The sequence below is a fragment of the Lathyrus oleraceus genome, chromosome 1 (genome assembly GCF_024323335.1).
Source record: "Lathyrus oleraceus cultivar Zhongwan6 chromosome 1, CAAS_Psat_ZW6_1.0, whole genome shotgun sequence".
Taxonomy (NCBI): Eukaryota; Viridiplantae; Streptophyta; class Magnoliopsida; order Fabales; family Fabaceae; genus Lathyrus; species Lathyrus oleraceus.
The window spans coordinates 384,117,647-384,130,524 of NC_066579.1; positions in this window are offsets into that span (position 1 = coordinate 384,117,647).

Sequence of the window (12,878 nt, forward strand, 5' to 3'; positions counted from 1 at the left end):
TCAACATTAGGGACAACAAGTTCTCTCAGAGTTCTTTGGTCAGCCATGTTAAACTTAATAGAAAAGAAAAAAAATCGACAAATAATGAGAAAACACAACTAATTCAGCAATGCAACAACAAATAGAAATATACCGACAATGTCCATATCAAATAAAAACAATTGAAATATGAAAAAAACGATTAAAATAAAGTACAAAAAATACAAAAACACAAAACTTAATCTAATAACGTCAATTAAAATTTTTGAGAACTTTTTCGGAAATTTCTGAAACTATCAAAACAGAAAATAAATCATAAAAAATAGAAAAATAAGGAATTTCGGGATTTTAGGATGACATCCACTATTTAGTTTCTAAATAGAGGCTTTTGATCCTTGATTTTTTCCTAGTTAATCGACAAAAAGTAGAAAAAATTTGATACAATTTTCTAAAAAAAAACAGTTTTTTTAATCCTAAAATCCAAAAAGACAAAAACACAAGAAAGTTAGAGAAAAAAAATGCTAAAACGCAATACCTAAAACTATAATAATGATTAGACTATAATAATGGTTAAGATCTACAAGAGTCCCCGGCAACGGCGCCAATTTGATCCGCTGTCGCACACGGGTCAAAAACGAGTTTAAAAGTGTAGTAAAACGGAAGCGACACTTGAATATCGTATCACAAGGACTCTTGAATGTTATAACCAAACGAATGAAAATAAGGGGTTTTTTAAGGTTGAAAACTTAAATCGATGATTATTAAAGGTAAAATCAAAATTTATAAATAAGCTAATCTATTGTATCGATTTCCGACTTATCATTGATTCTTATAATTTCAATTCCCTAGCGGATTCAATCCCATTAGATTACAATACCCACTGACAAGCGCAAACTGGTATTATACGATGTATGTTCCTAATTTTCTAATTAAGCAAACGGATTTAAGCAGATGCGAATTAAGCAAACGCGACTTAATCAAACACGATAACGAAAAAGCTACGCTAACGTGATTATAGTTAAGGATCATACAAATAATCAAATTTAATCAACTCTATCCTATAAGAAACAATCGAATTAAGCAAACGAAAGTAATCTAATTAAGCAAACGAGTTTATAGGAAGAATTGAAAAGAAATCGAAATTAAACTGAAATTATTAAAAACCTCAAAGTGGAATTCGAATACGACAGATCAACTCTTTAGGAATTAGCTCTCCATGAAATCTTCTAAGCAATATTGTATCATCAAAATTCAGAATTAGGATTACTATAGTAGTGAAAGACCTAATATAATAAAAGGCAAATTCGGGCCCTTATAGGATCCGGCTCGAAAGTTACAAAAACTGGCCAAAACTAACTATTTTAATTAAGTCTGAAACTTCAACGAATAATTCGATCCTCCTTAACTTAGAATCAGATTTTGACTTCAACATGAAACTTGTACCTCTTTCTCTTATCTTTCCAACGCATATTAGTACGTGTCAATCCGACTCCTATAGCCCAAATTATGATCTGCATAGTAACAAGGTATGCAATAACTATTTATGCTGAAAATAAAGTACAAAAATAAAATAAAGCCAAAAATAAACTTAAATATAAAAACACACTAAAATAGTAAAAATAATAGAATAAATTATAGAAATTCCTAAGTATAATTATAGAAGAATGTGCATCAAAATGCACTAATCAATAGCATCAACATATAACAAACCAGTAGAAGATGAACTAGTTTCTCCAGTAGAACTAGCTCCCTTCTTCTTCTTCTTAGATTTCAGATACCTATCTTCATAGACTTTCATTCCGAATTTCTTTAAAAATAAGTAAACACGATTTTAATTAGGGTAATACATCATCATGGAGATAACAAATTCTTCCAACATTTCAGAGCTTCCAACAAATCAACTACCTCTGACATAATACTATTCAACTCTAAAATCATATGAGCAAATAAAGTGAAGAACACATACCTGTTTGTAGTTTTCTTGTAGTGGAACATCCTATAAATGATAAACTTCACCCAATTGATGTATTTGCAATGGAGAAGTTCCTGCATCAAATACGAATCAAAATCATCATCCCTTGCCCAACTTTGTGGCTTCTGGTAGAAGATTTTGATAATAATCCAATTAAGGATACTCATTTTGAATTTGACCTGGCTTATGTGAAAGTTAGCCATGTCAAGACTATCACCAAAAATAAACTTAGAAATCAATTGCGCAAAAGATATCCTATCATAATCTAGTGAATTTTCAACACATACATTCATACCAACATAATTCAAACCAAAGCGAGTAGTAAAATCAGTGTATTCAAATTTAATAATACGATCCTTGAATTTACTTACTTAACCCGTAGGAGCCAATTAAGATTATAATAGAAACATTTGACGTGATGTGGATTGGATTTCTTATTCAATCTAATGAACTTCATTAACTTGTGCTTAGAAGGGTTGAAGAAACTTCACTTTTAAATTGGATTCAACACGCTTGTCGACATAATACTCTGACTCAATTGGCTTGTTCAATAATTTTTCCATAAACACATTCAAACTCTCTTCAGGTAGCATACGGCTAACCTTATGACATACTACTCCTGCCTGATTTATAAGTAAAAAGGACAAGTTTTACGCTTATTAAGAAATATACTTAAGTGCATTTAAGTTTCTTGATTTTATGTGAGAGAGACAACACAATTACTAGTATACCCTCAATTAAATTGTCTTCTAGTAACAATAAAGTAATTAATGCAAGGATATTTTTGGAATAAAGGCATTAAATGCACCTAGATTTGTTGACATTTGCTTATATTTAAGGCCAAAAAAATTAGAAGACTTTTGCTTATAAATAAGGCCGGAGGGAGTATAACATTTAGGGTTTGATTTTGAGTAACCGACCTCTTGCGAGCAATGTGAGCATATGAAGTTTCTTTGGATGCCTGCATATTCGTTCTAGGACTATTTGGACAATGAGTGATAGGAGATGTAGAACATGCAACTTTCTTGCCTTTGTCAAGTGTATTGATATTAATGGTTGATGGAATAAATGATACCAAATAACAATTAATGTGAATGGAGAGGTTGAATCCAAATGGTTATAATGAAATATGATGAGATATGATAATGATTCATATGAGATGAGTTTCAAAATTTGGAAATATGGGTTTCTCTTTAAGAAGATTTGAAACTGACTTGAAATGAAATGAAAATGAAAAAGAGCACCGAAAATACGTTAAAAAGTGTCTTTTGGGTTTCGTGATTAGAATCACGTTATAAGGGTGATTCGAATCACGCGTTACAAATTTTAAGAAAAAGAATTGTGATTTGAATCAAGTAAAATTACTAACTCGAATCAAATTTCACATGGTCATTTCTCAAAATTTCTAAAAGTTGTGATTCGAATCGTGTTGTAACTTTGACTCAAATCATGAAGGAAAAAATTGAAAAATTGAATGCATGAAAAAGGTTTAGTGCAAAAGTTTAAATGATGATTTTGATGAAAAATATGTTAATGCAAATGCCAAAATATTTTTAATGCTAGAAATAGATGAAAATGCATGAATAATGCGAATGTAGATGTTATGCATAAACGAAATAAAAACTAAATCGATGCATGAGAAAATTGATTGAATAAAACATGAAATGCAAAAATGTAGCACATGAACATATTTAAGACAAACAATACACTTACACATAAAAAATTACAAACACACATACAACAAAAAGAATAAAAGAGGGTTGGAACGATCACACCAATTCTGACGACCTAGGCTTAACTTGCTGCACATGAAAACAATTAGTAACCAACAACAAGAATAACATAAGCTAAAATATGATCTATCATAAACAAACTGGGTACAACTCCTCTTGCATGTTTGAAATCCACTATCAAACTCTCCTTCATAAGACTTCATATGATTTTGTACGGCGAATATTCTGATTATCTTTTATCGACATATCTTGTCAATCTCAGATAAATGATTCAACTCTTTGACGATTATTAGCACTTTAAGTAAAACTTTGAAGCCCTTGAATCTTTGGTAATTTTTAGAACTCAGAGAACATTGTCAAATATCACAAACTTCCATAATCTTCTTTTTACAATAACCTTGGATGAGTAGGTAACTAGAAAATGTTTTTTGCTTATTTCTTTAATCTCTCATAAACTTCAAGCATGTTGACATATGAATGCATTTCCATATTTATATAGTATTAATCAAGAACAAACTTTAAAACATAATTCCAGGTTACTAGTTACACTGCACATACCTCAAAATTTTGTTAGTTCAATTCTGGATGAATCAAAACTGAGAAAATATCTCAAATACAATTAATGATTGAAGAAAATACTAAAAGGCTTTACTTTAAGTTAATCTATTTAACACATGCAATGAATGATCAAAAATTAGGAAATAAATGTGATATTAATGTGGTTTATTGAATTGTATAAACTTCCAAATGAATAGAAAAACTTAGTTAGGATCGAATATGAACAATATCCTCAACTCTTGAAGTCGCAAGACTTTTATAAAAAGCCCCACTCTGATATCAATTGTTAGGTGAGAATATGGACACAAAAGGTCTAGAAGAGGGGGGGGGGGTGAATAGACCAATCCTCAAAAGATAATTTCAAAAACATCTTAAGTCTCACAAAATGAAACTATAGATTTTAAAATACGCGGAAGTAAAATACAACACAAAGAGAGCTTGGAAGCTTCTCAATGAATTAATACAATAAGAATAATATAAGATATCATTAAAGGCATGATTCTTTCTAATGCAAACCAATTACAAGATAACCAAGTCCGCTTTTAAACAAAAAGATTTAAAATCCTTTACATAGAATTTCATTCAACATATAATTGGATTTGTGATGATCCAATAGTTTGATGCATCACATACCTAAGTTTACACATTAAATTTCTATAAGATCTAACCTAAATGACATATAAATGATGCAATAACCATAGTAATAAATGTAGAAAACTAAAGGAGCTAAGGGAATAAAGAAGAGTACACATAGATATATAGTGGTTCAACGTTTGTCCTCGTTTTGCCTACTACACTCTTCAATGGTGTTAAAACCATAAGAAAATAATCACGATTTTCAACTATTTCATAACTTTTAAATACAAGCATTTTGATTAAAGTAAAATATCACACACGATAATTTCCTCTATTAAAGGAGATACTCAAACTGCTAAGAAACAAGATCCTTAATGATTTTGATTCAATAACTTTGCTATCCACAATAACCCGCTCCAAGCTTCCTTTGTGCAGCATCCCTCACTGGATCTGACAAAGACTTGTCTGAGCAATTGCCATTATCTAAGCATTCAATTGGAAAACTCCCAACTTTGTCTTATGAACAATATTTACACGACTTCACCAAATTTGAACAACTATCAACTTTGTCTTGCAAATAGTTTGTACTCTACTTCATCAAAGTCTTCCATGGAGCATAATAAATCTCTTTTATTAATAGATAACATAATGTCCAAACCACATTCAAGAAACAGTTCTTGCACCTGATACAAACAACAAACTTCACAAAAAGATTAGATATACTAATGTACCATTAGTCTCCCTCAAACGCTCAATCTTTAGAGATGAAGGTCTACAACACTGGATTATGATTAAGGTTGAAGATGATGAGCAGTGCCAAATGAATCCCTCTCTCTCTCTCTCTCTCTCTCTCTCTCTCTATCTATCTATCTATCTATCTATCTATCTATCTATCTATCTATATATATATATATATATATATATATATATATATATATATATCCTCTCTCTCTCTCTCTCTCTCTCTCTCTCTCTATATATATATATATATATATATATATATATATATATATATATATATATATATATAGGTCTACAACACTGGATTATGATTAAGGTTGAAGATGATGAGCAGTGCCAAATGAATCCCTCTCTCTCTCTCTCTCTCTCTCTCTATCTATCTATCTATCTATCTATCTATCTATCTATCTATCTATCTATCTATATATATATATATATCCTCTCTCTCTCTCTCTCTCTATATATATATATATATATATATATATATATATATATATATCCTCTCTCTCTCTCACGCACACACACCACACACACACACACTCCAATTCTCACATTATCCATATTCTAGGAGGTTAATCACAAGATATCAACTAGGAGATAGATGTTGGTGAATGAAGAATACACACAAAGGTTCTCTCAAGTTTTTAGATAAAATGAGTCTTGGTTCTTGATGGTTATCACGAGTTTGATCAAAATTGAATCATTACAAGATCGATCAGGTCACTTTCTCTTGTTTCTCTCAACAACAAATTACACACACAAAGGTGTAACTAAAAGGAGATGTAATTTGATATGAATCACACTCAAGAAGTTGTTCTCAAAAAAAAAATACATAGGTGCTAGGAATAGAAACACTAGTGAAGGAATGACAAATTGACATTTTGTCTAACAAAAGTTTAATTTTTCTTTCATTATGAAAAAGTTCATAATGAGAGATTCTTTTTGTTTGGATCAAACACACAATTATTTAAATCTTAGGTGGAAATTTAGAATTTTGAAGTTGTAATTCGAATAACTATTTAAACTCATGACTCATGTCAAGAGCAAACTATGATTCGGGACATTCAGTTATGTTATTCGAGTCACTTGATATCCATGATTCGAATCAAATTAGGCAACACCTAATTCTAGATTTCATGGAAAATTGTGATTCAAGTCAAATTATACTTGTGATTTGAATCATATCACACAACGCCAATATCCAATTTTCACAAATTGTATGATTCGAGTCACACAATGTACATGATTTGAATCAAACCACTCAACACCTTGATTCAAGTGTTGTAACTTGTGATTCAAGCAACATATGATAAAAAGAAAAAAAATCAACTTGCTAGACTAAAACATAACACACAATATCATGGACCAACATTCTAATTAATTGAATAATGAAGAAATTAAAGGTACAATACTACATAGCTGAAACAAACAGAATACAATTAAAAAAACAAACACAATTCAAACATGAAAAAAAATCAAATAACACATACATACATGTAAATTAAAAAAAAAGCATAAAAACTAAAAGACGAGGCTGCAATTTCAAAGGTGTCCTATAGTCATCCACTTATATAGTGAAGTATATTGTTTGACCCATAGTTGAATAGTTCTTGGCCTATATATTCACCAACTTACATGTTGCATATATCATTGTTCATCTGGCTCAGTACAATTATCTCTTCATTCTTCTATTTCCAAGTTAAGTAATCGTTTGTTCTGTAAAATTTGGTATTCACTATCGTCATTTATGTTCTTACAAAATGATATTACATATGGATAATATTGTGTTTATAGTAGACGTTATCGCTTCCTCAAAATCTAGTTCCATATTTTCTCTTCCTATGATTGTCTAAGGACTTGGGACAATAAATGTCATATCTAAGATGTGAGTTATCAACTAAATATTCCATATATTCCATATTGCATTTTATAATTAACTATATCTATTTTTTCACCACTTTCATTTTTATTCAATATTGTCGTACACAACTTAATTAATTTTGTATATGGTCTGTGTATACATAGGACTTTGTTAGTACATGTTGAATTAGTGATAAAAAGTTATGATTCTGAGTTTCATTTTCTTATTTGTATTAAAAGTTTGGGTTGTTAAGATAGATTTCCTATTTCATGTAGAAGGGCTGGAAATATTCTATAGAACTTGTATTTATCTTTTGGTTCGTTCTTACAATTTTTAAAATGAAATATTCTATGTTTACTTACGATTTCCAGGATGGTTACTAGCTCTATAGGCAGGAGAAAATTGTTTACCTATATAAAAATAAAATATTTATTGTTATTTTTATTCTTATTTGATAAGTATAACTAAAAGTATATAAAATTAAAAAAAAATAAAAATATAAGGAATTTCACATCAGTTAACAATCTCAACCGATATGAAAAGTGATCACTTAAATCATATTTATTTGGTTAACACTCTCAACCAAGGAGAAAAGTTAGGGATTTCACCTAGGTTCACAGTCCACTTGATGTGAAGTGAGGGATTCTCCCTCAATTCACAGTCCACTCGATGTGAAAGTGAGGGATTCTCCCTCAATTCACAGTCCACTCGATGTGAAAGTTGTTAGGAAAAAACAAACAAAACACGTTGAATTGTAATTCCTTGTGTCGAACCATGTTGCTCGACAGAAGCAAGGAAGTGTCGAATCACATGGTGTGTCGAATCACCTAGTGTGTCGAAGTGTCGAAGTGTCGAAACATGTTGTTTCACACAAGATTTTGACTTAGGCCTATTTTTTAGTAGTGTTTACTATTTTGGGATTTTATAGTTTTGGACTTTGACTTTGGGAGTAAGTTAACATAAATCTATAAATAGAGGGAGTAACTCTTATTCTTGTAATATAGAGAAGTGATAAGTCATAACATTGTATTCATAGAATTTTGCAGTTGCAAAGTGAATAAAAAAGTTTTCCACAGGTTGTGGACAAAGAGAAACCCTGCAGAAAATATTCTTTTTCTCCATCGTTCTTTCTTTTCTTTCTAAATTATCCTTCTCTTTTTCATTGTTATTGTGTGGGTGATAACAATCTTGTTCATCAAAATTGATAGAAATTCTCCATAGGTTGTGGTGGATTTCCAACATTTGGTATCAAGAGCTCCGATTTAAACGATTTGTGGGAAGAAAATCACCATGGAATTGAATCATCCTGTCGCATCCGCGAAAAACAACTGGCGGGCTGAAACAAAAACAACACAGAGCCGCCACCGTGCGTTATTTATCCCAAAGAGGGAAAGGAAACGCTCGAAGTAAACCTGGGAAAAGCATGGTCTCGCGACCAAAGAGAATGGGATCGGGAGTCGGTTACGCAAGGGGAAGGTATTAGCACCCCTCACGTCCGTCGTACTCGACGGGATCCACGCTCAAAAGATAGGAAAAGGTTGTTAAAACAGACATCACACACACAAGAAACACAGGTGGGAAAAGGGGGAGAGGGCTCGCTAGGATATCGCATCCTATGCCTACGTATCTCGTCTGGAACGAGAATCAGAGCTGCCGTAGTTCGGCTCACGCACGCCGAAACAAACACACGCACAAAAGGCAAACATGGAACCCGAACGCCAATTGCTGGACTTACATCAGCTTCCGAACCAAACAAACCCACACTGGAAACCAGATGCCACTTGATGGACTTATACCGGACTCCAAGCACACAACAAGAGGATACGGAATGCCAATTGTTGGGCTTACATCCATCTCCTACACACACAAGAAGAAACAAACAACAAGTTACTAAGGAGTCGGGAACTCGAGCCTAGCAACTGTCAAGCAAACACACACAAAAAGAAAAAAGGGTGCCCGGAGAGACCTCGCACGGTCTCCTGCCTACGTACCTCATCTGGTATGAGGATCAGGGCGACGTAGTTCCCCTGAACGGGAAAGAAATTCTAACCAGATACAAAGGGAGACACACTACTAGGGAGCTGGACTCGAGCCTAGATGTTATCATGCATCATTGCCCTATGTTATGGTTTCTATCCTAACTTGCACAGGCAGCAAGCTAATCCTAAACAGGCAAAGCAAAGCATGCAAGCATAATCAAAACAAAGCAAACATTCGCAATTAGCACACACTATATCCAGACAAGGTGGGCTCAATCAAGGGTTAAGTTGCAAAAGCAACACAACTGTGTCAGGTGATGCTAGCTCTTAACCCTGACATTGAGAGTCAGGGTGAAGCTGATGAAAGGTGAGTGAAGATTAGACTTCACAGCTCTTATCCCTGGTCAGGGAGAGCTTCAGACAACGAAGTGTGGGTCCAGAAAGTGGGAACCCTTCTACACTTAAGACACTGACTCAACTGATCTTGGGTTAATGTCCACAAGGCATCAACATGTGATGTGAGCCAAGGGACGACTCAACAGAATAGCAGGAGGTGGACTACACACCTCTTGTGTCTGCCAATTGCCTTAACAAAGGTCTTTTCCTGCTTGGGGACAAAGATAAACAAGCACAAACATTGCCTCTTAAGGAGGACTTCAGACAGGTGCCTGGCCAAGTAACAGGCCAGGTCTTCCAGACTACATGGAGAAAAGAAATTCTACCTCAATTGGTTAACACAACCAAGCAACAGCACAAGCAAGTTCTCAAGGAACTATTAGCAACTAATGTACCTGAAATCAATCAAATATAATCAGTATACCAATCACAAAGTCAAAACAAACAGATAAAAACCAACAGTCAACACAATCAATCACATGTGCAAAGCACAAGCCCAAAGCAAGTGAGCTAAGCATCCTACAAAATAGAACAAGTTAGTTCATAACAATCAACCAAACTCAATCAACTTGCATTAATCTCCTTAAAGCATTTGCTTCCTAACCTGAAAAGCAAACTCAAACATGAGAAACAAGACCACTAGGACAAGCCTAGGATCAAAAGGAGGTGAAAAATTCAAAACAGCAAGTGAAAATTGATCAAAATCAAGATTTATCAAACAAGAGTAGAATCCAATTGGTCTCACATCAAAACTATGCACCAAATCCATTTCATACACAAAACATGTCAAACTATGCACTTTGGAATCACATTGGAGCAAACAGAATGATCACAATCAAACCAATACCAAAATAGCTCAATAAAATCCAAGAAAATTCAAGCTTAAACAGAACACATTCAATGAGCAACATATCAAATTTCAGGCTATTTGGACAAGAGGAAGTATGGAAATTAAATTCACTAAGTCAAGTCATGCTTATACAAGTCCAAACAAGGCACAATTTCATGTATCAACTTCAAGCAAGCATAAAACAGTGTAGGAACATGATAAATGCACCAAACCAAAACCATGATACACTTCAATTTGTCTAAAATCACTCCACAAAATTTCAAGTCCATCCAATACATATCCAGAATTTCACAAATCAATTAAAAACATGTCTCACAAAAAGTTCACAAATGGCTAAACAGCAAATAAAATCCCAATCAAATAGGAAATGGATTCAAAAATTCCAGAAAAATTCACATGCATTCTCAACATTCCTAAGATCAATCATGCAAAAATCCAGCTTAATCCAAGTTCAATAAGCATTGAAAATAAAATCAAGAAGATGCACAAGACATGGTGTGATACAAAATGTCACACCTCCAAAGATCATGTCATAACTCTCAATCCAGGAACTCAAAAATTACACACCACATACCAAAATGACCAGGAATGAGTGTAGTTTAAGCACAAAAAATTTCATGAATTTCTAATGAAGCATCATCATTTTATGAGCAAAACATCAAGCAATGTGCAAGCAAACACATGTTCATACAAACCCTAGGCCATGTCAAAAATTACACGTGCACAATTTTATTAAAAATAATCAAAAAATAGTAGAGACTACAAGGATCATTCCACAAAAAATCTCACATTATTTGGACAAAAATTGGATGAGATATGAATTTTCTAATGTCATGAAAAAATAAAAAAATGTGAAACAAGGCATGTGAAGTCATGTGGAGGCAAGGAAATTAATTCAAAAGGCCAAAAGCGAAAATGACACAGCCAGGACTCGAAGGGAGTCCACTTTCAAAAGCCTGGCGCGCTCAAACACCTTGGAGCGTGAACAGTAGCGCTGGAACGGATCTAGCAAGGCTTTTTGAAATTTTTCAAGTGTTCTTCATGTTCTTCATGTGTTCATAGGCTCAAGAACAAATGTTCACCAAATTGGACAAACTTTATATCAACGGAAAGGTCTCACAACGTACATCGTGAATCTATAATTATTTTAGCCTAATTCCTCCTAAATAAAAAAATTCGATAGCAAACATAAACATGCATGAAACTTCAAATCAACATAACTCTCTCATTTCTCAACCAAATTTAGTGAAACAAATTGCAGAATTTTCTACTAAGAAAGGTCTATTCAAATCATCAATCAATTTCAAGAATTATTGAATTCGAAAAATCACCTTAATTTGAAGACAGTTGCGAATTTGCGTGTTTTTGGCCTTGAAATTGCAAAACAGATGCGCTATGACTCTTGTATAGGTGAATGGAACAAGTCTTGTTGCTCAATTACGCACGATCTTGATGAAATCTTGAATTGCCATTGTTGCACCTCACTTTAACAGTCCAAAATTTGGCTTGGAAATGAAGAAATCTTGCTTCAATTAGCTTCAATAATGCATGTAGATGATGAATTGATGAAGAACAATGCAATGTTTATGCAAATTTTTGGAAAAAAGGTGAGAGAGAAAGTGAAGAGGTTTTGGAGATCTAGATCTAGAATGTTGAATTCTGTTATGGTTAATCAAAAAACAGTTAGGATTATGTTTATATATGCATTATTAAACATGTTAGTAATCACAATTAGTGTTAATGAAGTGGATTAGTGAAAATGCATTTTCATGCTAAATGGACAATTACCAATTCACCCTCACTTATGCCAAACCAATGTAACAGTGGAATTTCTTTGTTGCAGCAAGTTGCAAATGGTGTATGTGAGCTAGTGCAAAAGGAATCATGTGAAAACAATGAATATTTTGCAAAATCACTTTTTCCCTCCACTTTTTAAAATTAAGTCCACTTGAAAAATGGCCTTTTTATGTGATGAGTTTTGATGAAATGTAATGATGGATCATGATAGTACATGTCAAATGGAGTTTGCTCAAAGAAACCTCACTCAATTTGGCCTCGTGAATCAAAAGTTATGCCACTTTGAAATTCAACTTTTTTGGGCAATGATCAATCCATAACTTGCCAACCACACATGAGAAATTCATGTTCTTGGACTTTTTGGAAAGGTGAGAGCAAGATCTACAACTTTCATGTTGAACAAATTTTCATTTGAAGCATTTTTGGACACGTAATT